Source organism: Megascapheus bottae, chromosome 15, assembly GCF_031878675.1.
Source record: "Megascapheus bottae isolate mThoBot1 chromosome 15, mThoBot2.hap1, whole genome shotgun sequence".
Lineage (NCBI taxonomy): Eukaryota > Metazoa > Chordata > Mammalia > Rodentia > Geomyidae > Megascapheus > Megascapheus bottae.
The window spans coordinates 18,636,684-18,660,318 of record NC_143523.1 but is presented as its reverse complement, the minus strand read 5'-3'; the positions used below and the strand labels follow the sequence as shown (position 1 = coordinate 18,660,318).

The 23,635-nt window shown below is 38.8% G+C and overlaps 1 long non-coding RNA gene and 1 pseudogene across 1 annotated transcript; both read right to left on the bottom strand.

The window, feature by feature from the left end:
* Positions 1-8,974: 8,974 nt before the first annotated feature.
* On the bottom strand, positions 8,975-12,097 carry LOC150053855 (uncharacterized). Its single transcript, XR_016537900.1, has 3 exons — positions 12,015-12,097; positions 9,887-10,055; positions 8,975-9,289 (listed from the first exon to the last, which is right to left on the bottom strand). It is a non-coding gene; the product is annotated as an uncharacterized LOC150053855 (long non-coding RNA).
* A 6,263-nt stretch (positions 12,098-18,360) lies between these two features.
* LOC150053854 (protein max pseudogene) lies at positions 18,361-19,076 on the bottom strand (annotated as a pseudogene).
* Between the last annotated feature and the right edge of the window lie 4,559 nt (positions 19,077-23,635).

Below are 23,635 nucleotides of genomic sequence, written 5' to 3'. Positions count from 1 at the left end.
TGGATGATACAATGGAGGAAAATTTCTAATAATAGGACCACAGTTCTGTCTTTGGTTCTCTGTCATGAACCAAGTCAGTAGATGTGGATAAAAATAGAAGGGAAGTTTTATTGCATTTGTGAGTAAAAATAGTTGAGATAATATATTAATTAAAAATCATCAGTATCCATAAAAATGATCTCACAATCTGGGGCAAGGAGTTTGGCCTAGTGGTTAAAGTGCTTGCCTAGCATGCACGAAGACCCGGGTTCGATTCCTTGGTACCACATACCTACAAAAAAGCCGGAAGTGGTGCTGAGGCTCAAGTGGTAAAGCTCTAGCCTTGAGAAAGTCCAAGGACAGTGCTCAGGCCCTGAGCTCAAGCCCAGGACTAGCAAAAAAAAAAAAATAATCTCACAATCTAAGAAAAAAGATCTTAAGTAATACAAAATTTAGTGTAAATGAAAGTGAAGCAAAACCTTGATACATAAGGCCATATAGTATGAAGCTAATTGAAAGGACCCAGGATATTGAAACAAAAGCCATATAACGAATGATTGTTGTCCTTAATAAAACACTAGGAAAAAAACAAGAAAGTGAAATTTTGCCTATAGAGTTTAAAGCATCAACCACACACATACAAAACTTTTTGATTTTTTTATAAGGATTATTGTGGGTAGGAAACAAAATGAGGCAATATGATAAGGTAACAATTAAGAAGCTTAATGAGACTTTAGCTTCAGTATGAGATGTATAGAATTGGTGGATAACAATACACCCAGGTAAAGGGAAGTATGGAAGAATGCCTCCTATTACTCCTCATTTTATAGATGGGAAAATAGGAGTCCAGAAAGCTTCCATAATTTTAATCTGATTTAAGTTTATTGGAAAAGTCACCAGAGAGTGAACAGAGAAAGTAAAATATTAAGAGAAAACTTCAAAAAGCAGGTCAGAAGCTCTTAGAAAGTATCACACAATAAAACTTTAGACAAGCATATATTGATCTTATCATATATTTTCCAGGTTATTTTCGATCTTATATGCCTAGTTTTATTTAATATTTTTTTCCAATGTAAAAACTAAATGACTAAGGGTACAGAAAATTGAGTATATGGGTTGTACATAGCAGGAAGGACTCAGCCATAAGGTGGTTTAGATGGTGGAGCCCATATTAATAGCCAGTGGGTTACTCCAAAAGCTTGGAGTAGAAAAGAATAAGACATTGAGTCTGGAGAGACTGGCATTTACTCTGAAGAGAAACATCAACAATATCCAGTCATAATTTATGTTGGAAACCCACCGGGTCTCGTGAACTTGACAGAGCTGCTGGAATGATGAAACATGTGGACGTTCCAGAAGATCAGTGATCATGTACCTAGCGAAGCTAGCTAACTTTGGGAATTTAGGCAAAGACATTCAAGACACCCTTGCATTCTTGTCTTTTCAAGCATTTTCTTTTACCTAGACAAGCTGTCTGCTATCCGTTTTTAATGAAAAAAAAAAACGTCATTAAGGAAAAACAGAATGCATACAGAATGCATCAAAGACTAGAATATCATGCAAACCTGGTGATAAGTTTTGGTGTAATGATTCCTTGCCCAAGATTTACTTACTTTCTGTCTTGTAGACTTTACACTTACCACATAAGAGATATCACCTTTCTCCTCAGGAGTGTGGGGGAAAAAGGTTACCATGCTTTCTAATCTTGGACTTTCTATCTGGGGAAATCTAGGCTGGCTGAGTATGATCTGAATCTTCAACATCAAAGATCAAACCCCAAAGAATAACCCTAGGCAAGACTGCTTCTCAGATTCGTTATCTCCCCAGCTTGCTGCCTCGTTTACTTAAATCAGAAAAATAATTTTGTCATCTAAATTCTTCACTCAGAATATAATATGCCCACTTCTGAACATCCCAGGGGCCTATTGGTAGAAAAAGTATCTCAGCTCTACCCTGTTGGGTTCTTGTAGCTGGAGAGCTCTCTTTCCTGCTAAGTAACAACTGCTTCGTGAGTTAATTGCTTGTGCTTTGGCATCTTGCTGTGCACTGCTTTATTAAGAGAAATTTACTCTTCAATTTCCTGTAGTGATTTCAAATTCCCAAGGTTACTGCATTGCCTTACTTTATAGCAACAATTACACACCAGTCCCTAAGGTCATAAAAGATCTGAGAACACATCCACCATGGAACTCGTGGATGTCAGATGACCCTGGCTTGTAATAACAACGTTAACTCCTGCATTGGGAGTGCCCCGTGAAATGCTTAGAGATAGGAGTCCAAGCAAGATAAGAGGAGGGCGCTTTAAATATCCTAGTCAGGTCTGAGCATTTTGCAGGGGTATTTTAAGAGAAAAGACCAAGGAGATAGCTATAATCACAGAGTTTTCTTTGCAGAGAACAAATTCACGTAGGGCAGGAGTTCAGTTGCTTTCCTCTAACTTCTAATCACACAGTCACAGAACTCTTTATACGAGTGCAATGTTTTCAAGCAAACATACTGGAGGATGCTTTTTCAATGTGAAGAACTAGTTGGCGGGGATGGGGGGGGGTGTTGTACATGTTTTATGATGTCCTGCCAATGGGCTCAGGGCAGCATGTGGAAGAATCATACATTTCCAAATGGCATCAGGGAAAATCAGTGGTTACATTGCTGGTGAATCTCCACTAACCTATCAAATGCTCCCTCTATGTTCTATTACAAAGGAAGCTGAGACTGAGAGAGGAGAAGTCAGCTCTCCTATTGAATGTACATCCAGTGCAATTTTTCTTTTCCTTTTTATTTATCTTTTCCTTTTTATTGTTATGAAGTTGATTTATGAGGTTATAGTTACATAAGTCAGAAAAATCGTCCATTTCTTTTTGGACAATGTCATCCCTTCACTCATTCTCTCCTCCCAGGCCCACCCACAAGTTGTACAGTTCATTTTTCAACATTGAGTCCAATGACTACCACTGGTATTTATTTCTTACTGCTTTCCCATGGCTATTAGGCAGAAGAGTGAAGAAGTTAAGTCATTTGATTTCTTCACAGTTGTATATAATCTTCCATTCAGTTTGCCTTATATATTAAAAAAAGAACTTCAATTTGGTGGACTTATGAAAACAATGCACTTAGCATAATGTACTCTATTTAACAAGAAAGCCACACGCTGTGCAATTCCCACTTTAGACAATAGCTGGGAAAGAATATGGCTTTTGTGGAGCTCTTTGTTGCTATCTTCAGTGAGTAAGAAGTGTGAATGTTATGGCTACAAAAACATTTACCATCTACCTGTCTTAGCCTTATGAAAGAATTGAGAGAAGTCATGCCAGAGGATTTGAGTCAGATTCCTGACAATCAATTATCTCAAATTTCTTTATCACTAGCCAAAATTATTTTGGTTATAAAACACTGTATGTATCTATTCGCTTGTAAATGAGTTTTTATTTTGTATGGATATTTTGTAAAGTAAATAATATAATGTTTTGTGTTTCTTCTTCTGGATATGAGAGGAATGGTACAGCTAATTGTAGAAGTTGATGAGTTTAGATACATACACATCAACCAATGATTGTGTTCAAAAAAATAGGAGATGATGTAAGAGGTATTTGAAATGAAATCCTAATCAGAAATCTAGCCAAAGGTTTCACTGAATGTACTGAGCAAGTTTTGTTGAGATATGCTAGGTACATAATTTATACCCCAAGCTTGATTGTCAGATAAGAAATGCAGACCCATGGTTGAGCAGGAAAGAAAGGAGTAAATGATACACAGTTGAGCCACAGTACCACAGTGCTTTGTAAAGTTTAAGAAAAAAATATATTAATATCTAATAAGTCCAGGCTCTGTCTCAGGGAGTGTGTAGGATTCTGTATGAATACTCTAGTTTGAAGTTATGAAACAAACCACAAGATTTCTGATGTATAAGAGCTTGTCACGTCCATTTTCCCCATTGTCTCACTGCTAATAGGTATATCTGCACTTGAAATGAGATTAATTGAGTCCCAATTGCAGCACCTTTTGATATTTTACACAGATTGCCCATTGGCACAAGATTTATGCACTGGTAGGATCTAATCCAATGCAAAGATTATCAGAATTATTTTTTGTAAAATCAGTCAGAAGGCAGTCTATAAGACACAAATTAAGCCTAATTCTCCCATCCTGTGATTCTGAATCCCACTTGATTTTATTCATTGACTGGTTGTGTGTTGTAAGCATATTATTTCATCACCCTAAGTCGCGGTTTTCCCATTGTGTTAATCAACCTTATTAATTAAAAGTAGATAATTTTAGGAGTCAAGATCTTGGAAAGGGTTTTAGAATTGAGCCACTGATTGTAAGACTTGTAAGAGTGAATAATAATACTAACAATACTGTAGTACTCATTCTCAATGGGTGGGTGAGAGTATTGAAAGGGGTTACATCGATCAAGATGTATTATAGTAATAAACTTCTTTGTTAATTGACAACTCTTTTATACAACTACTTAAAAGATTAATTAATTAATCAACTAAAGCTGCTTGGTGTTTTGCCCTCTTCGGGACTTTTTCTTTTTTAAATCTGTCAGTCCTGGGGCTCAAACTCTGAACCTGGACACTGTTCCTGAGCTCCTTTTTTGCCCAAGGATAGCTCTCTATTACTTGAGCTACAATGCTACTTCTGGCTTTTTCTGTGATTAATTCGAGTTAATGAAGTAATGAGAATTTCACAGGCTTTCTTGCCTTGGCTGGCTTTAAGCCACAATCCTCAAATCTCAGACCTCTGAGTAGCTAGGATTATAGGCCATTTATAGGCCTCTCTGCAGTTTTAAAGCCTACAGTACAAATATTCACCGCCTCAACCATTTTAAGTGCATATGATTTGAAGGGTTACAAATACTCATTCATTTTTTCTAAAAAAAAAAGGGGAGGGGAACTATCTTTATCATTTCTCCCTCCCCTAGTTCTCTGCTGTATTTAAAGAAGCCAGCCCCCAAGTTGTCAAAAGGCCAAATTACCTGGTAAGGGTCTGCAGGTTGGTTTCAAAAGTTTAGGACCTGGGTGATAACGGATTACAGGCATATAATACTTTATGTTGTATGTCTTGTGGTATTTAAGGCCTCTAAGTCTTCAAAGATGCGTTATTATACAACCATAACAAATGAGTACATATTTATGGTAAGATATAAAACTGAAAACTTCCTGCTCCCATCAACTTTTTATGTAATAATTTTGTTATCATCCCATTCCCTCTACATGGTTACTGACAGACTTTTTCTATATTGGTATAATAGTCATCTCCAATGGTGGTAAATGAGTTTTTACAAACTCTTTATTATTATGGACTCATGGGCTTTTATTTATTAAATACATTACACATAATTGCAGACATTCTTTTCTATTCCACATGGCTTTTGAAACATCGCACCATTCATTTAATTAGGATAAAATATGTTTATTTAAAAAAAACTGAATTAGTTATGTTATAAATGACATATAGGCCTTGAGTTAATTTCCCATTATGGAAGAGCGACTGTACAGTTTTTTTCAGCAACCCCAACAATCTGGGGTACATTAGATTTTTTCATGCCTCTTCCAAATATATGCAGATGGCTAAGGGATTCAGATAGGAATCTAACCTTTTTCTTGTGTTTTTTTCTTTTCTTTTGCATTTGTTAGTGCTATTCTTAGTATTAGTTTTTGTGTAATGTCTGTCAGAACATCTACAGATGACTGATCAGAATTTTTAAAAAGTAATTTTATGCTCACTTTCACAAAGCATTGTCACTCCATTTTATAATGAATGTTGTCCCCCCTTTCTTGTTTTCTTTCAGTTTTCCCCTCTCATCTCTAAGTTCTATAGTTTATTTCCAAAAAAAGTATCTAATGAATATCATTGCTGAATTGGTTCGTCTTTTGTCCCACATTTTTGTGCCCCCCCTCCAAATCAGGTAGATTTTTATACAAAACAAAGGGTACAGAAATCAAATACAGAGACAATCAAAGAAAAGAAAGAAAACAACTGCAAACAGTATAAAAATACTCTTGTTTGCATTTATAAAAGCATCATTTTGTATGGTCATATGCACATAGTTACTGAACTCTTGAAAAGCATCACAAAGAATGCAAAGTTAAATACTGACACCTTTAGCACTTCACTTTCTGGTGTTTCTTCTCTTACCTTATTCTGAACTATAAATCTCTGTGTTTGTGAGTTAGTAGACATGTTTCCAGAAGAGTTTTCTGGGACTTGATATGTCACATTCTTCTCTTTTGTCTTAAAGTTGGAACTATGAGTCTGTGGATTCTCTCCAACTGATTTCTCTAGGCTGGACGATTTGAATTTATCAAGAAAGTATAAAAATGGACATTTGGATAAAAGACTAGAGAACACAAAGTGATGTTAATTCTCAAAATTTAGTAGACAATTTTGTACCAAACACAATTATTATTGTGTTTTGGAAACAAGAACCATACTCTAGGTAAACTATGAGAATGTTTACTTCTAGATTCTATGGAAGGAGAAACTGAGCACTTTGAGAGCTTAATTTGTTCCAATGAGACCTCAGATACGCATATTGCAAAATGAAAAGTCACTGGGAGAGTGAAAAAGGAGATTTCTGTGAGTTTCAGGAAATTTGTACTTTTTGTTGCTTAAAGAGACTTGAAGACTAAAAGAGTTCGCTGATTGCATCTGTGAGGATGTATGACATGTTAAGTAATTCTGGGTTTGACCCAGGGGATCTGAGATTGAATCTTGGATGCTTATATTTAGCTTTATGTACTTTTCTCTTATAGAATATTTTAAAATTATTTTTCTGCTGTTCCCTTTCATAAATCCACATGGAAATAATTTGGCTATGTTTCTTGAAATGCATCTCTTTTTGAATTTTTAGTAGAATAATGGTGTATCTGCACCAGAGGAGGGCTAATAAATCCATGAGTCAAATATCTCTTCTCTGTGCATGGGTGTTTAATTTTTTATATAAAGAATAAAACAGGCTGGGTTTATTTTGTCCTTCCTTGACTCTTTATACACATGGAAGAGTATACTCTATTTTTTTCTAAGTTATCCTTTCTCCTACTCACTTTGCATTATGTGGTGACACAAAATCTGAACATGTGCCTCTTACAAGTACTGTAAAACAAGCAAAAGAAAGAATAAGATACCAAGGATCAAACAGCATATGATCTTGGTGTATCCAAGAAAAGGGAAGTTCAGGTACACGTAGAACCTAGACAAATGAATGAGAGCAAATCCTTCTCACCACGGAGAATTACTGTATGTGATCATTTTATATTTTTAACACAAAACCACTGATCCTAAGATTAATGTAAAGGTGCTGTAGTTTAAATATTAACAGTCAATTGCAAAGTTTAAAATAAAAAATTTAATGCTTAATACATAATATTAACTCAAAGATGTTAATTACAGAAATTCAGAAAATAAACTGATCTGTGCTTCCATCACTTAGAAATAATCACACTTAACACAGTTCTTAAATAAAATATTCCAATTTTAAAGACTGTAAGTCAGTATTATGGAAATATCCAAGAGCAGCATTCTGATTTAACTTCCAGACTGTTTTCTATTTCTGAAACTTAGATGTCCCAAATCCAATTATGTATAAATCGTAAAACGGAATTCTCTTCTTCTATCCTTAGTGCAGGGAAACGCAAATACAAATGTCACCATCCAAAGAAAAGCAAATAATGTCCCCCATTGGCTCTGAATCTTTCTACATGATTTGCTTTTCCATTTTTCTGTCCTGAGAGACAATCTGATTGGTCATAGAGCAAAGCATTTATTCAGATTTTAAAATTTAATGTTGGTTAAAAATAATAGTACCTCTATAAGGCTTGGATTAGCATGGTAAATATTTAAAGTCTCATGAATCTACCATGACAGAGAATCCCAAACCAATGAAAATGGATAGGATATCTGAAATATTCACAATTTGCTTATGGAAGGATGATGTAAAAAGGGACTATTCTCTCTTTAAAATTTTCTTTTCCTTTTCTGCAAGATTATTCATTTTTCTAGATAGATGCTGTCTTAGGTGTTGGTAAGTTCTTAAATTCTCCATCTAAGGATTTTCCATGATGGAAAGCATTAGGTGAAGGTCTTACATCTGATCTGTGGAGAAGATGAATGGTTATTACCTGCCCATCAAGTTCAAATGCCATTTACATCAACCATTTTTCCTCTTTGGAAAATACTAGTCTGTAAGTGACTTGTAGTTTACTTTATCACATATTGGCTTCAATTAAAACAAGGCCCAATGACTATATATATTTATAGAAAAATATATAGTGTGTCATATACTTGGCTTGTCACATAGAGGCTTTGTGTCATATGAACATGTTTAGTGATCATGAAATAAATGTTTCTCATGGACTTGTATGTGATTATGGTGTGTGTGGATGTGATAAATACTTAAGCAGGATTTAGTCCATCCAGGGACTGTTCTTTTAAATCATAACACTTCTGCTACCGGATACAATTAAGAAATGCAGCAGAAGAGAACGTAATTGTACAGGGCAACTTTTGGGGTGTCTATGTAATTTTGTCAACCGTTGTTTTGAGAGAACTGTCTCCCGACCCCAAATTCACTTGCCAACGTGATGTGGAAGTGAATGCCTGTGGTGCATACTGATCCCTTTCGGATTCTCCTCTGGGAACGGCATGTGTTTCAACCCCAGTTGTATGTGCTGGGGAGGTATGGAGTATTATCTTCCAGTGTGAGAAGGAAGAAGAGGGGTGGATAACGAGGTAGACGTACAGAGGAGCATAGAACCTAGAGATCCAAGAGTGGAACGGATAGGCCATTGGCTTGTGTCTGAAATTTTTCCTTTCTTGGTTTTAGTCTTTATCAAGGTCTGTCCGCAGTCCTTCTTTCCTTGGGGATGGACACTTTGTCTTAAACATAGAAATGTGCAAACACATATCTCATTATTCGTTTATTTGCAGACTTTTACTTGCAATGAAAACACAGTTAGGTAAGAGTTCCAGTTTGTATTTTTTTTCTCAGATTTCATTTCATGAAGACTATAGAATGTAATTTTGGCATTCATAAAGAAAGACTCGATTTGGAAATTCTTCAGGACCTGGACTTTCAACAATATGTAAGTTTGTTGAAAAATAACAAAAAAAATAGACAAGATGTCGTCGACATGAATTCATTTACACAGTGACTTGTGGTTTATACTGTCCATACACTTATTCTATCTCCAAGCGTTCAAAATAATTACACCCATTGTAAAGAAACTCAGTGGCTCCAGGAAGATGAGTATATCTCATATTGTCACAGCTACCACTGTATCAGGACCAACATGTTGAGAAAGTCAACCTACAAATGAATAACAGTGATACATATGTGCGGTACTAAGTACTCACAGGCCTCATGCACTCATTTACAGCACAGATTTCTGGGTTGCTTTAGGCACATGCTTCTCCTCAAGATTTTATAGTTGCCAGTGAGGTAGATGAAAGCCATATGCAATGTGGCCAAAAAAGATTCTTTGAAAAATTCTTAAATGTCTATCAATCTGTAAATCAATTAATCAAGTAGTAAATAGAAACGGATATAGAAATAGTAAATAGAAACTATATAGAAATAATATTTGAATTATTTAGTAAAGGATATTATAAAAACAAAGCTTATTTTATACCTCTAACATATTTAAAACTACATACAAAGAAGTAGAAGTTAAATGCTAAATAAGCAAGGCAGTTGGAATTATTTTACCCTGCTTCAAATAAATATATGTATTTGTCTAGGCACGTGGAATATGGATAAATTCTGATCTGCCCATAAAAAGTTTTTAAAATGGCATAAGCCTGTTCCATGCTTGCGCTTAGATCTCTCCTTATGACCATCTGTATTTCAGAGTTGGCCAGGGAGTGTTTGCACCCATGCTGGGAGCCCAAATGTTCACTCAGTTACCTCGTTATTATTTTATAAGGAGCAAATAAACATCTGTAGCCATGGCAGAGCGCAGGTAGGTCTTTCTGACAGCGTGGGATTGGCTCTGAGCATCTCTGTGAGCTTTGTGAGATGCCTCTGCTTTGATGTCTGGAGCCCCTGTGCTTCAACTGGTGATTTTCTCATTTATCTGAAACACAAGGAGAATGTAGAAAGTGCATGGTTATAGTTGAGCATGCAGCGCTTAGTGTCTCAAGTATTCTGTGAAAGAGTGCTGAACACAAAAGTAAAATACGAAATGGGAGCAAGGAAAAAGACAAAAGGGAAACAAATATTGAAAACAAATCAATGAGTATTCCAAGGTCTGTGCTGTCTTCCTAATGGTGAGTATAAAATGAGAGCCTATAGTTAGAGTCAAGGTTCATCTACCTCCAAATCAAATAAAGAATGAAACCTTGAGAAGTGTGTGTGTGTGTGTGTGTGTGTGTGTGTGTGTGTGTGCGCGCGCATGTGTGTGTGTGTATGTGTGTGTGCCTGTGTCATAGTTTGGATCTGGAGGTATCCCATAAAGTCTTACTATGGTAAAGCCATAGACATTAACCTCTGGCACTGTGGGAGGAGACAGAAACATAGGAGGTCTGTTGGAAGGAAATGGCAGCACTGAGGTCAGGCTCTCGAAGGCCGTGTTTGAGCCCCGGCCTCTTTCTTTATGCTTTGTCTGTTTCTTGGTTGCTGTTGCATGAGAAGTTTGACTCTACTGCATACTCTATTCCAAGATGTTCTGCCATATCATAAGCCCCAAAGCAATGGAGCCAGCCCCCGAACGGTTGAAACTGTCCAAATCTTCCTTCCGTAGTTGTTGATTACAGGCTTTGTTACAAGGACACAAAGCCGCCTAACACAGTATGTATAAGTATGGACTTTGAAACAAGGCTAGAGCATAAGATTGCAGTGATTTTGGTTGTGGGAGATACACAACAGCATTCAGGAATATTTCCAAAGACCCTGTGCAAAGGCACAAGGGAGATAATCTCCATTTTCTGGGTAAGTGATAAGATGCCCCGATACACAGATCCTGAAGTGAAACTCCTGTCTTTGAAGGAATAGTTCTAAAACCATATTCTCCATGCATTTGAAATCTTTAATAGACTTAGACACTAGAAAAATTGAGAGTTTTTTTAAAAATCTGTATCATATATGAGAACTTTAGGGAATTGTTATATAGCTGGAATATATAATATTTCATAGTCAATATTAATCTGATAATTAAAGCTTGTGAACATTCATACTTGCAATATGAAACTTAGATGCTGTAGTATATTACGCAGCAAAAGAAAAGTTATATTACTTTGAATATCATAAGATGCCATGTAATTTCTTTTACAAAAGTTTTAAAACATATATTTTATTGTAGAAGTGATATACAGAGGGGTTATAATTACATCAATCATGTTATGAGTACATTTAGTTTTGAACTATGACACCCCTTCCCTTGCTCTTGCTCCAAGGTAATTTCTAATATTTTCTTCTCTGAAGATACTAATGTAATACCATATCTGGAGGTTTCGACTTATTTCTATTCTACAGAGAAAGCAGTTGATATGCAAGATGTTAAGTTCTGAATTAGAAACTTCAGTGCCATCATTTAAACATTGTCTATGCCCATTTCTCTGCATGGTTTTCTACATGTAGGGATAATATCTTTGTCAGCTCAAAGGACCTACTATATTGAGTACATGTTCAATAAAGTCTTATTAAATTGACTCCACCAAACACAATGCAATTAGGTGTTCCATTTTGCAAGGTGAAGGCACAAATAATAACCCTTGGAACTTTTATTCAAATTGAAATTCGACATTGAATTTCAGATTGTGATCAGCTCATTTCGTGAGCAGTCCCTGAAAGTTCAGAAGACAATTATGCAGAACTCCGGTCTTGCACGGAGAATAGATTTGCCTTACAGACAAATAGAATAGGCACTCTCTGCTTCCCACTCATTTTTTTATGAGCTGTGAAATCTCTTCATGTCTCAAATTTTATGCTTTCTCATGTGGCCTAAAGGACAGGGGCAGTCATAGCTTTTACACTACTTTGGGTCATTTCTGGTGTACCTATACAGTCATTCAAAGATTCTGGTTAAATTACTCACTCTCCCTGGGCACAATGATCCACACCTGTAGTATTAGTTACTCCAGAGGCAGAGATGAGGAAGATCATAATTTCAAAGCCACTCTGGGCTAAAACAAAACAAAACAAAAAAACTTGATGAGACTCTCATCTCACTTGACAAGCCAAAGGTGGCTAATACCCACCTTGATCTCAGTCCATGAAAGGCACAGATGGAAAGATTACACCTGAGGCCAGCCCTGAGCACAACTGCAATACCTCACCTGAAAAGTAACTACAGGAGTCAGAAGATGGAGGTGTGGCTCAAGTGGCAGCGCACCTGCCTAGCAAGTGATGTGAGTGAGGTCCTTAAAAAAAGTTATTCATCTTCATCAGAGTTAAATATAACATAAGGTTTCTTGTTACTGTAACATGCATACCAAAAGCGTGAATATATACTAAAAATGTTGAGAAAATTCTGTATGCAGATTTGTAGACAGATGAGTGGTCAGGCAACCCACCAAAGAATTACACACCAAAGAATTACACACCACCATGCCTTTGTCCGAGGCTAGTTCTGAATTAGAAGCACGTTGCTTGTGTCTGAATGATGTCAGGAGGTAGAAGCAGATGTGTCAATGTGACTTTGATATTCTTGGCCTGCTGTGTAACACAGTCAATGCTGATCTTGGCATCTTTCCAGGGATTCCTAAGTCATCCCTGGGCTGGGAATCCATTGGGAAATAGACACTGGTTGATAATATGGGCAGGAACACTAAATGCTCACATGCTCGGTATTCTCAGTCTATTTAGCCACTGATTTCCTATCAAAGGAACCTATAGCAACTGATTTCCTTGTTAAAAAAAATATGAAAGCCAGAGGGGAGAAAGAAGAACTTTTTGAGATGGAATTCACTTTCAGAATGATATTTAACTATGGGGTGTTTGTGTGTACAGGGTGGGTGTGGATGTGCGTAAGTACATACACACATAGGTATGTAGGTATGTTTGTGTATACATGTGTGTGAGGAAAAAGGGAAAATAAAAGATTGTGAATTTATGAATAACCCAATGAAGCAGAAGACTGGACACCACTGGGGCAGTTCCTTAAAATCATTAAGTACTTTCATAATTTTTCATTGAACCTTCATAAAATCTTGAACAGAACTATATCATTAGAGCAGAAAACTGAACCCAAAGAAGTTAAGCTGCCCTAAGGATAACAGGTAGAAAATGACAGCTTGGAATAAACGTTTTCCCTCCAAGATTCCCTATCTGGTATTGTCATGTATGAAATGCTCATAGAGAAATAGAATGCCAAGCATTCTTTAAATTAGGGACTAAATTATATCATAAGGGATACAAGACACTGTTGGAGACAAGTTCCTAAAAGGATTGAGATCTGAGGTAACCTTTGTAGAAAGGGAAGAAGGCATTGAATCCTAACTTCCTGTCAGTTGTCAGACATGTGACCCTGGTAAGCCAATTCATCTTTACTTTTATTTTTTTTAAGTTATGATGTTTCATCTGCAAAAGGTTAATGGCTAGTGTGCAAAAAAGGGGCTGTGATTTATAAAGCATTACAAATAATTCTTGGCCAGAGACCACTTTCAGTGAATGAGAGTTTGTTGTTAAAAATCAAAGGAGAGATCCAACTCCAGAAGGGAGGTGTTGGTTATACAAAGATTTTGAGTAATTTTGAAAGTCTCCATGAGGACTAGAAAGGCTCTGTCCATGGTACTTTAATAACTGACCATCACAGAAAAATGCAGACATGGCTGCCATCACCAGAACACAGAGTTGCATCTGAGCATCCCTGAAAATGAGACATCATGTGCCACCTGAGGGGATGCAATCTAAGCTACATGGCACCACCTGTGAAGCATTGTTGCCAAAATTGTTCAACCTGAATATAACAAAGCCTTTAGGAATAATTTGCAGCCTGTAATCCATCTAATAAATGCAGGAGATAGAGGGACAAGTAAATGACACTGTAAGGAAACAATTAGTCAAATGAAGTAAAGAATGTATAACTTCCTTTGAGAAAACATGGGAGTTTATGCAACAAATAAAATATATGAAAGCAAGGAAGAAAAGAGAGAGAGTATCAGATTAAATGTGATGTAAAGATTCATGAGAGACTTCACAAATAGAAGGTTGACCATTTGTTTCTGTACCACTTGGAAAAATCTTTGTACACAAACATTTTGGAGAGAATCTTCAATATTATTAGACATGAAATTATAATTCAAACTGGGTGTGCTGGTTCACATCTGTAATCCTAGCTACTCAGGAGGCTGAGATTTGAGGATCAAGGTTCAAAGCCAGCCTGCACAAAAAAGGACCCAAGACTCTTCTCTCCAATTAACCTCTAGAAAATGGGAAGTGGGGCTTGTCTCAAGAGTAGGGCAGTATCCTTGAGCTGAAGAGCTCAGGGACAGTGCCCAGGCTGAGTTCAAGCCCCATGTTTCAAAAATTCTGGGCCGGAGTGTGGCCTAGTGGTAGAATGCCTGCCTAGCATGCACGAAGCCCTGGGATTGAGTCCTTGGTATCACATATACTGAAAATCCAGAAGTGGTGCTGTGGCTCAAGTAGTAGAATGCTAGCCTTGAGAAAGCCCAAGGACAGTGCCCAGGGCCTGAGATCAAGCCCTAGTATCTGAAAAAAATTGCTAACGTTATATAGAAATGGCCTTGTAGCTATGTAATAATATCTTTCAGTTTGATTGAAAAGACTTTTACATGAAGCATGTATGTTTTCTTTCAGTTTTTTACCTTTTATTGAAGAGATAAAGTTGCTAAAAAGTGAAATTACATGCTACAGAATTTGAGAAGAAATTGAAGCTATTTTAGAATTAAGCTTCTGTCCTTTAAAGACTTCAAAAAAATCCCATTGAGTGTCTTGAGTCTTTAAGGGAGCCAGCATCTTATCTATGGCCACATTTTATTTGAGAATCTTAAATTCTTTACCTGTTGAGAAGATCTTATCTTACTGTAGGAGCCTGAAGAAAGATTTAAAAAAATGAGAGGAAGACCAGGAGCTGACTGGAAAAGTGGCAAGAATAAAGGAATAGTGAGGAAAAAAATGCCCACAAAAGTAATATAAATGTTGAGGAATAAGAAAAGAATGGAGGGACTATTAGTGAAGCAAAATGACAGAATTAGCACTGCATTGTACAGTTTCCTAGCATTTGCTAGGAATGCTAGCCAAGGCCAAGTATACAAGGAGGAAAAAAGAATATGAGCTACCCCTCTCCTGACAACAGATCATTCGCAAGGCCTATGAATTGTTCTAGATTCTTCTTGCACTTATGATAAGAAACTAAGGTGCAGGCAGGTTAAATAACCTGCCTAAGGTCATACTGCTTGTCACGTGAAGTCTAGTCTGTGAACCCAGCTGGTCTGATTCCAGAGGTTGCATTCTGAACCTCCTCCACAGCCATGGAGTCATGACCTTCCATAGCCTCTAACCAGACTACAAACTCTTAAACTCTATCGTAACTCAAATCCAATTGGACTGCTCACCAGCCCTGTTGTCCTGAGCCACAGAATTAAACGCTGTGGCCTGCCTAGGATGAGGCTAAGAGCATCAGCGACTGCAACCGATAAGCTAAAGTTAGCTGTCTTAGCAGTCAAAGAGGAGCTAGGCATAGTAGGATGGAATGCTAGTGCTGACTGGTTCAGATAGTGTTTAATACAAGTCTTTGAGTTGTTGCTTTTTCAAAAAAAAAATTGCAGTATTGCGATTTAAACTCAGAACTTAGTGCATGATAGTGCTCTAGCATTTGAACCTTGATTCCAAGCCATTTTTATTGGTATTTTGTGAGTAAGATCTCAGCAGTTTTTACCTCTTAGGGCCTGCTGGGACCACAATCTGCCTATGAGGAGGAAAGGTTCCTCCTTTCCTTTATAGCTGATGATACAACTCATCTACCTCACCTAGATTTGTATTGTGATATTTTGCACATTTTTGCCCCAGCTGGTCTTGAACTACAATCCTTTCAATCTCAACCTCCCAAGCGTAGACAGGAAGGAGAACAGACCTGAACCACAATGACCAGATTTGAAAAACTTGCATTCCCTGATAAAATAAGAAAAATGAGGTCTAGAGATGCAGAGTGATTTACTTGAGCTTCTGTAGTCAGCTGATGATACATTTTATGTGAGAAAGTATGTTTTCTGAGTTGGGGTGCAAAGACATTCCTTCACAGAGAGGCATTGGTTATCTATCTATCCTTCCTGTCACCCACACTGTACTGTTAAAAAGAACCATTTCAATATGGTAATTTCACTTGGATATTCACTACAAAGAAGTGAAAACAGAGCTTTGAAGACATATTTGCACATCGCTATCCATATCACCATTGTTTGTGTTTTTAATTAGTAAAAATGCAGAATCAATCTATGGATAAATGAATAGATAAAATGTGGTGTGCCCTTACCTACACAGCCTTTACAACTACAAAGTTAGGGAAGCTCAGACATACTGCAATGTGGGTAGAGCACAAGGACACCATGCTAAGTTAAAAAACAAAGAAACTAGTCAGTAAAGGGTAAGTATTGTACAGCTTATGATCATATAACTTCATTGTTATGATGTACGTAGGTACATAGCCAGACTCACAGAGACAGAAAGTCAAATGAGGGTTTCAGAGACAGAGGAATAGGAATGGAGAGCTGTTGCTTAATGAGTTCAGTGTTTCAGTTTGGAAGATAGAAGACACTTCTACGGATGATGACAGTGAGGACAGTACAATCCAGTGAATGTATTGGATTTTGCTGTAAGATTTAGGGGGGTTCATTTTATGTTACATAAATTTTGACATAATTTAAAAAATATTGAGTGCCTTGGAAAGACAATAAGTTGTCAATTTTCATCACAAAAAATTCCAGTTGTGTCCCAAGGTCTTATTTGGGGTATATTAAATGGAAATGCAATGGTGGGGAGGGGAAGGATCTTTTGCTGACAAAAGTATAGGAAAGAATTCACCATTTTCATAATTGTATCTACTGATGGTCATTCCTTCCATGAAAAGTTAGGTTTTATTAGCACTGACCGTAAGATTAAATTTTTAGATCATGTCTGGGGCATAAGGAGGGCCACACACACACACACACACACACACACACACACACACACACACACGCGCGCGTGATACCGTAAAGCCTGCTTTACAAATTCCTAGGTATCCCCAAAAATTCCTTACTTAGAATATCCCAACTACTTTGTAGTTAACCAGAAATCTTCATGATTATTTGTCCCAGATCAAAACAATCTCAACCTGCCCTGAGAATTCCTAGCACGACTGCTCCTACCTGAGACTATTCCATCTTCAGTCATGGCATGATTGCCCTAATAATTATTTTTTATTCAGCAGTATGTACAACATACTTTTTATTTCCACGGAATGGAATCAAACATGGACTGGGACTACAGAGTATACACTAGAAAATCAGCGAATGCCAGGAACAGAGTAGGAAAAAGACAACGAGATGAGGCCAAAAGACACAAAACCCTTCATTGGGATTTGTAGATGGCAGCCAGAACCAGGGCTGGACCACACAGTGGAGACAGGTTCCAGGAGAGGAAAAAAGGACTTGGGGTGAGGGTGGGGATGGGACCGCACTCAGGTACAGGTTTAGTACCAGGTAAATTGCTCTTGGTATTTACATACAAAATCAGTTGGCTCTATTTCTTAGAAATACACCCAAAAAGAAAGGAAGATTTGATAATTACTTTATGAATCTGTAGCTTTGCAATATCGACATCATCAGAAATAGGGACAATTCACTCAGATTCAAATTTCAGTAGCAGGAAATAAATATCAAAACATCATCACTGGCCCTCAATACAAAACTTCTACCCCACCCAAGCTCCCTCCCTGCCCCACCCCCCAATAACCACCCCCTCCCACTCTCTGGTGGCTGCTGCTCCACTGTTGCTGTCTCCTGTACATACCACGCGGCCCTCCATTAAGGCTGGCACCCCATGGCTGTAAACAGCTGGCTGAGAGGCAGGAGTGAATCTGCAAATCTTTCTCCATTTTTCTTTTACACTACAAATTTGTTTTTGTGGTCCTGGGGCTTGAACTCAGGGCCTTGCACTTGCTAGGAGAGCGCTCTACCACTTGAGCCAGGCCCCAGTCCCACCACAAACTTCCTTAAGGATCTGGTCTTACAACTGGAGCAGCAATAGCTTTCCAGAAAAAATAATCCTTATGAAGGAGAGGGGGTGATTCTCATGACTCCAACCTGGTCATCTTCTCAAAGTCGAGCCATTCACAGATTCATAAAGTCTATCAACCAGAGGTTGGGGGTACAGGGGAGGACTGGGAGGCATCCCTCCAGGCAAGTGCCCAGCAGGGCTAGAGGAGCTGGTAGGGTGGACAGGACACCATGTGCTCAGGTCGGGCTGGCTGTGTGTCCTCCACAGTAAAAGCTGCCAAGCTGGGGTGTTCTGGTTTAAAATTTCCTGGAGGGGACAGGGAATCCCTGAAGGGAATACATTTAGAGGGAGGGGGGGAGGTGGAAATGGGGAAGGAGAATAAGAGTTGTTGTCCAAGAGCTTCTATGTAAAAATAAAAATTAAAAAAGGAAGAAAGAAAGAAAAAAAGAGTCTCTTGAATGGTTCTAACGATGAACTGAGAGGAAAACTGAGACGATGGCCTGCCCAGCGACTTTAGCTGGCCTCCATCCGGAGTTTCTCCCTGCTCTGGGGCTCTTCAGGCTCTGACTGGGAGCTGGAGCCTGAGCCCCCATCGAAGGCGGAGGTGGTGCTGCCCTGGCGTTGGGGTAGAGGAGCTGGTCTGCAGTGGAGCGCTTGACCCTGCCTTCTCCAGCGCACGCACTTGCTGCTCCGAAAGAGCGTTCTGCCCTTTGCGGTCATCAATAGCTTGCTGGTGCCAGTGGTTTTTCCTTCTCATCTACGGGATATACTCTGTGGCTTTGTCTAGGGTTTGGCCCGGGCTGCCTTCTCTCCTTGAGTGATGGGAGGGAGTCCGGCAAACTGGGAAAGCTGTCTTGATATGGTCTCTACGTTTTCGTTCCAGTGCATTATGATGTCAGCGTTGCTCTCCACCTCGATGGATGTCATCGTTATCACTCATTTCCTACGGCGCCAGGGAGCGGCCACTGCAGAGACGGAGGGGAGAGGGAGGGCGAGGGGAGGGGAGGTCACTGACAACAAGAAGCCGAGTGCCCCCCCACACTCTCACTCACTCACGCACCCGCTCCCTCACTCACACCACACACACACACACACACACACACACACACACACGCACACACACACACACACATGCACACACCTGCCCTTATAATTATATGATGAGCGAAATTGGGCTTGTCTTCAACTTTACATAATGAATAGAAGAATACCCCTTAGCAAAATTTCGCAGCAAATTAATGTACTTGGGAGGAAAAAATTTTGTAGACTGGCCTGGAGTTTGGCCTAGTGGTTAAAGTGCTTGCCTTGCATGCACGAAGACCGAGGTTCAATTCCTCGGTACCACATACATAGAAAAAAGCCAGAAGTGGTGCTGAGGCTCAAGTGGTAGAGTGCTAGCCTTGAGAAAGTCCAAGGACAGTGCTCAGGCCCTGAGCTCAAGCCCAGGACTGGGGGGAAAAAAAATTGTAGATTGAACAAAGTGTGTGTGTGTGTGTGTGTGTGTGTGTGTGTGTGCGTGTGTGTGTGTCTGGATCTCATAGCACTCATAAGTTCTTAGCTCTTGAATCAACCCATCAGTGTCAGTTTAAATTGCCTACGACATCTAATAAACCAAGCATCCTGCCCTATGTGAACAAAGTAGTTCTGCCTTTGAATATGTAAATATGTCATGGGAGACAGAGGGAGAGGTGACAAGGGGACCAAGACATGAGAAAGGGTATCAATGTATGTGAAGCCATGCACCTTCTATCTGGTGAATATAATGTAACCCTTCTATTAATTACAATAAAAATATATGGGAAAAAAAGAGGGAGAGATAACAGTGTTAACTCAAGAACTTTAAGAAATGTTTCACAAGGATGGATGACAATACAACTGGGCTACCTCAGGAAGCTCAACTTAAATGGAAGAGCAGGAGATAGGATATAGAGAAACACATTTCAGGGACTGAGAAAATTAAGAAAATACTACCTTAATTGTTTGAATTATAGTTTTTCCTCTTACCTAGTAAAAGGGGAAAAAAAACTAAGTACACCCGAAATGAAAGTCCATCAGATAGTCTTGTTATTCATTCAACCTATAAGAGGGAAAGGATAAATGTAATTAAACTGTCAATAGAGCTCTGCTTACATTTGGCCTTTCAATACATTCCTGTCCGAGCTGCTTCTCTCTGCAGCATTGATTGGGTATTGTTAACCTTTATCTACCTCTTGTTTACGTTTCTGTATTAGGGCCAAACATCAATATCAAGCTTTTAGAAAGGACAGAGGCAACACACCAAAAGACATTGGGAAAAGGTCAAAAACCTCTAAGATGAGGGCTCTTGTTCTCAGTTGAACCTAAAGGACAGTCTGGTTGTGAGAACCAGGTTTGGGCCCTGAGGTCAGCATCCCTCGGTGCCTGTATTTGGGGAAGAGGCAAAACAGGCAGCAATTAGCAGTAACTTTGTTGTCAGGGCAGCCAGAGGCAGCAGCTGCCATGGGGATAGGTGGGAAGGTAGTGGAAGCACTGAGAAATGTGTGGGATGTGCAGGTCTGGAGGAATGAGGAGGCAGGGGTGCGTGGTACCTGACTCTGACAGGCACTCAATGCTGACAACATTCCTGCCTTTCCCTGCTCAAGCATACACAGCTGGACTCCAAGTTGGCATTTTACAAGAGAGGAAAATGAGGTCCCCTAAAGTTCTTTTGGGTTGCTGAGATTTGGAATCCCATCTTGGCATCTGAGAATGTACCAGACTCCTTCCTCTTCGCAAAACTTGCTATTTATCATGAGCTTCTAACCCCCACAAATATTTGGCCATTTTCCTTGCTATCGTAAGTCAGAAGAGCAAAATATTCATTATGAAAATGTTAAAATCTAGCACAGCTTAATTATTATTGCAGTACAGTTAACATCCCCTTGCTTCTTTCCTTGCATTCTTGTTATATTCAGGTTCCCTGTTCTGTTCTCAAATCTCATCTGAGATTTGGCTGTGAGAATCCAGCTTGCAGATTGTTGTGTCTGATTGCTCACAGTGATCTTACCTAAGACTAAAAGAATCTGTGGACTCAGATTTTAGTGATCTTTGAACTCAATCCCAAGTCACCAACTCAGATGCTAAAGCTGTTTGCATATTTAGAGGGTGATAGGGTTGCTGTCTTCCCGCTGCCTCCCACCCCCTGCCACAGGGTGCCTCTCCACATCTGATATAAAGGTAAACAGATCATGATTGGAAGGTAGGAGATGTGATTGTGATGGTGATGGCGGTCAATTCTTCTCTGTGTTGAATCAGAAAGGAAGATTCAGCCTGAGAGCACTGAGAAATCTGGGACTGAACAGTGTATGTCGGATTGCACTCTCTGAGCATTGCATAGCAATTGGTATGAACAAGCATTTGTTAGGAGGACGAGGAAGTTTTCAAGAAATCTTATGATGTATGGTGATCTCCTTGCCCTCTGCCCACTGGGCTTGAGTGTTTCTGGTGGAGAGCTAAAGTCTACAGCTATTAGTTGGAGCCACCATCACCAGCTGCCCCGTGGCAAGAGAGGGCACGTTGTGATGTGACAGATTCTAACTTTCTGATGCACTGTATTTCCTTCAGAAAAAGCAGAGACAATGTATCTTGAAACAAGCAAATAACCAAAGACATCAAATGCATAAAGCCCACCGGATTGGGAGACAGGATCACAAAGCTGGTATTGCTTTCATCAGCACTTTCTGCACACAAATTTTCTCTAATCCTCATTCTTTTCCTCATTTACTCTGTAATAGACGTGAAGATTCACCCTGCATCATGAATTAGATTTTGATAATCTCATGCAATCCAAAAAGAATTTTAAAATGAAAACACAGGGCTTTTTAAAAATTTTGATTTTTTTTACTGTTATCATGAAACAGAAGTACAGTTAGTTATCCGAGTAATGCAATGAATACATTCATTTTTGGACAATGTCATCCCTTGTCTTGCTTTCTTCCAGGCAGGGTGGGTTTTTTGTTGTTGGTGGTGGTGTTTGTTTTGTTTTTAAATGGCATTAACACATGCCTTTCAGTCAATGTTCTTAGACAAATCACGTTACCAGTTTCAAGAATCAAATGGCACCAGAAGACTTTAAAATGATCTTTGCTAAAATATTTGTTGATGTCTGCAGATGGTACCTTGGTGTATGTTAAACTCTCTGTAATGGGTCAGATATAGCCAGATATGATTTCTAGAAGCTTAGGCTGGTAGGAGTAAGAGCCTTTTATTTGTACCCAAATGTGGGGCTAAAATCTACATTTGCGGGGGGAGTCTGGATTTCATCTCATTGGTTCCTATGTCTCATAAGTCTTCCTCTTTTATTCAGACCGTTGTGACCTTGTGATCAGTCACATTCATCCTTGTGTTCAGTCACATTTGTTCTAATAGTGAATGTACTACCTCTGAGCTGTCTTTGGTCAGGGGAGGACCAGGCTTCCCCTGTGGCAATAAAGACCTGGGAGAACTCTCCCTCCCGACTTCCCCTTATATGGGAAAAATCTAAATCCATCTCATCCTTGCATATTTCAAGTAGGCAGAAGTGTGCTAAAGCTTGGTGACAGGTTTCTTCTTGATTGAGGGAGGAATAAAGGAGACTTTTTAATGGGTGTTCTTGTTCAGAGCTGATTTTGTACTTAAATGTCTAAGAAATAGGTGGGTGGATGATCCTTGCGACTGCTGGATACTACAGAATGATCTAACTTGGAAATGCTTCCCCTCAGTCCTGAAACACTTTCTTCCGTTGGAAAAACTGTGACAGATTCAAATGCAAAGCTCTCTAAATGTAGAAAGTAGGCTAAACTACGCTGGTCATTAGTGACTTACTGCTAATGTGGCTGTGAGATTGCACTTTCCTCCCCCTCTTCTCAGTTAAACAGTTAACTGCCAGAGTTTTCTATTAGAAATGAAGCAATTCTCAGATTTGATGAGTATGGGAAAAGGAAAAAGAGAAACAAAAAACCTGGAGAATGCTGTCAGAAGAACTGGAAATAGGCATATAATTGATCAACTTAAATTAAAATGAATAATTTTCTTAATATTTATAAAATATCCAAAATCCACTGATTCCCCATTCACAATCTTATCTATGTGTTTGTCCAATCATCCACTTATCCATCTAGTCAGTATTTCTGAGGGATATCGGCCCCTTGGATTCCAACTGAGAATTCCTGTGTCTCAAGAATCTCAGGCATAATACTGAGATCACCAGCACAAAGAAAACAATGCTAAAATTAGAATCGGTAACTGTCACCAGAGTATATTTAGAGCCATGAGTACAGATGAGCTGGGTGCCTCTCTGTACAGCTGTGGGGTAAGCCATGAGAGCTATGATACTTTATGTCACTTACTTTTCATCTAGCTCTTGTAAAACTTAAATCTTAAAAGATGAGGTGCAGCAGAGGTAGCATCCATCATCAGAATAATAAGAGCAATTAAAGATGGGATGTAGACAATTCACAAATCCTTTGCCTGGCAAGGGCAACATCATGGGTTTGATTCTCA